We start from the raw sequence: 3,783 nt of genomic DNA on the forward strand, positions 1-3,783 counted from the left end.
CATGAATTTGGGCCAGTGTCTGATGTATCCCCAAGCAATGACATCTGATGAGGTCACTTAGATTCTTCATTTTGTGGGTATTCACTGTTGTATTCAGTGTTATGGGTGGCAGTGGCGGATTCAGGCATAGGCGACATGGGCAGCCGCCCAGGGCGGCATCTTGCCGGGTGCGGGTTGGGGCGCCCGCACCAATTATTTGTTTTTTTTAATATTCTGATTGGTGAAATATGCGCAATCGGTTTTCTATTGCTCATTTGCACGTCACGTCAGTGACATCATGTCACCGTGTGGGACTGTGGGTCAATTAACCGTGTCGGAGTGGGCCTGAAGTGGGGGTTCGCCCAGGGAGCCATACAAGCTAGAACCGCCACTGATGGGTGGAATGCATTTTCAGAAGAGTGCAGATTGTTGTATTGTGTGGATGACCAACATAGTCACATAATATTGTCCATTCTCCCATTTATTTTCTGAAGCATCAGTGTAGTTGACAATGTGACAAATGGACAGACGCATACTTTCAACCTTTTTTATCCACCCTTACGTTTCTGCCTTTTACCAAACACAAATGACACAGAAATGGAGAGTGAAAGACATTCCAAGCCTAATTGAAAGTCCGTACATAACTGAGTTTATGTGAATGCAGCGTCACAATACAGCGTTGAAGGTCAAAACTTTCGCTTTTAGAAATGATAGCAAGAATGTCTGTCTTCATCAAAGTTCCCATTTAATGAGTCGTGGCTAGGCATCCATACTTAAGAACTTTTGAATTGGCAAGGCCAGTCAGTCAATGCTGTAGCTTTTACATGTAGCTACCACTTTCATAATGTACAGATTATACACAGGTACATCAGAATAATCAGCCAACGTGACTATCAATCAAGGATAACAGCTTCCCGTAAGCTTAGGGGCTGGTTTACTAAAAGTAGGTGTTTTTTTTAGCACTAACAGTCATCATAACGAAAAAACGATGTGTACTTACTAATTTCTCAACCAAACATTTAGGTGCCCTCAAAAATGTGTTAATGCCTGACCTTTGCTCATTCACGTTAATGAATGTGTAATATTGGGTGTTACTATGTAAGACCACAACATATTGGAATGAGATTATGCAAATGTAGATTTACAAAGTGCCTCATGCGATTTATCAGTGCTGAACCAAATTGCAGAGAAGAACGTGTCTAGTATTTCACATAGTACTGAAAATATTACACATAGTACAGGAAATGCTTTTTTGGACTCGCTCAAAAGGTGTAGCTATGTAACGTTTGTCGTATGGAGTGAACCAAACTGCAGCGGGTATATTAAACATCTTCTTTTATTTGAAGGAAAAACAACAAAACACTTACACAAAACAAATGACGATAACAGTCCCGTAAGGTGCTCAGACTATACAAGGAACAACCACCCACAAACACAAGAGAAAACTAACCCACTTAAATTTGGCCTCCAATTAGAGGCAACGACAACCAGCTTCCTCTAATTGGAGGTCGTTCCAAAACCCCCAACATAGAAATAGAAAAACTAGATAAACACATAGAAATAGAAAATATAGAACATAAACCAAAAACCCCAAAACACACTAAACAAACACCCCCTGCCACGCCCTGACCAAACTACAATAACAAACAACCCCTTAACTGGTCAGGATGTGACAAGCTATTTCAGAGGGAACAAGCACCAACCCCTCTTACAGCTATTCTAATCAAACATATTTGTGAGGTTTTGAGAACTATCTATCTGAGCATTACTCTTCCTAGTTCCTATCTGTATTATGAGTCAGGGGACACGATCAAAGAGACCTCATGAGGAGCCGAGCCCAATCATGGCACTCACAGGGGGGAAAACAACCTGCCGGCTAAGCCCCTCCTTCTCCCCTCGCCCCTCCACCCTTCCCTTCATCACCATCCTCTTGATTCCTGTAATGTAATGACCACCAAGGGCTGAAACATGCACATCCATCGGTGGGGTGAGTCAGTCACTGACCTGAGTTTCAATAAGATGAGACTGGGTACAGGGAGATACTCATAGCAGGTGGAGGAGGGGACAACTCTGATACACTTGTGTTGTTTAACTGCTGCTGCTCAGACTTCAAGCTGTACAGCTCCAGCCTTTTTTGGAAGACCGGGAGGAATGTCAAGTGGTGCGGTTCCAAGTGTTTTCAGATTAAGGAGATGGGAGGCAAGCGAGAATGGAGAGGTAGGAAACATTGCACTGAATAGGAAGGAATAAAGCAGCTAGCAGATGAAGAAAACAAATAATTTCTGAGTTCCATTGTGAAACAACAGGGCAATGAACTTGGCATAAGATGCTAAGCATTCAATACCCCTCCAGAGCAGAGATCTCTCTTTCTCGCTCCTTCTCTCCCTCCCTCTCTCCCACACTCACATGCATACACACCCACGTACACACTTGCTCATCCCAATTATTCTCCTAGACTAATTACTTTAAGTGGAAAAAGCTCTCCTTAGGGAGGCAAATTTCACTGTGTCTGACGAGAAGAAATTAGATGTCTAATGGAATGGAATAGTTGTGCAAATTGAATAAATGAGACATACTTTTTTATCTAGGTGCCCACCTAAATTAGATTTTAATTTGGACCTCATTCACAGGTAATGGAGTGCAGTCGACTTCGTTTGGCTCCTCTATCTCTCCCCGTTGCTTGTGGCTTTTTTTATTTATGCAGGTCGCCTATGGTATCCATTATCAACTCCACTGCCCACCATTTTGAGCTCACTAGCTGTAATATGGTGATGGCATGACAGCTGAGTGTCGGTTCTGAATGTGAATATAACTACAGGAGCAGAATAACAGATGATGTCTGACAAAGAAAAGGCATAAGCATCTGTCTATTATTCTAATCCAAGCTTGGGGGTTGTGACAAAGTGGTCACAGAAAGATAGTTATGGTCACAGAATATGTAAAGGAATTTAGCTTTAGCTTGACATTGAGATTGAGTTTTGCATATCATCTCTATCATTGCTCAAATGTCCCCTGAGGAACACTCTTGGTGCTTTCTGTAATGTATGTCAGTGAGACAGAGACAGTTTAGCTGTGAGCATGTCTTCTTTCTTTATATTTTTGGGGAGGATTAAACTGGAGAATGACTGATGTTGACTCCTTTTGCCTGATGCTTAAAGTTGTCTGTGATGTGATTCGAACACGCAACTTAACGTTTGAGTTATACACCCACCACCCATCCTCCCCGACCAACCTCCCTCCTCTCGTTTTTGGCTTAAGTAATCTGAATTATACCATTGCCAAACGTCACATATAGTATACTACTAATTTGAGTGTCCCATATTTAGGTTTACTATGTTCCGTCTAGTCTTTGAGAGCAGGCTGGTCCAAGACGCTGCCACCATGGCCCAAATATTGGTTAGTGGTTCTTGAGAGTTTTGAGTTGTACTGTAGCTTGTCTGGTCCTTTTTGTTGGAGTGTGTGCGTGGGGGGTTCGAAGGAAAGACGGATGTCAAAAGTTTGAGAGAATCCCAAATGACCAAGCTGAACTTTGTTAGGCTCTCACAAAATCCTCCCCAAGTCTAAATAAAGCCCATCCAATACATCCAGTACAATAATGTACTATGTGCTAATTTATTGTAATTCAACACAAAAGTGACAATGTATAAACCCTTCAGAGATCGAAAAAAACACAACAAAAACTAGAGAAAACTGACTGAAAAAAGCCTTGATATGGTCTGATTAGGATGCTGGTGGTGTGGTGTACAGCGTTCTGATGTAAAACAGAAATGAAGCTTTCATATCATCCATATGGGAATTCTCTCT

Source organism: Salmo salar, chromosome ssa14 (genome assembly GCF_905237065.1).
Source record: "Salmo salar chromosome ssa14, Ssal_v3.1, whole genome shotgun sequence".
Taxonomy (NCBI): domain Eukaryota; kingdom Metazoa; phylum Chordata; class Actinopteri; order Salmoniformes; family Salmonidae; genus Salmo; species Salmo salar.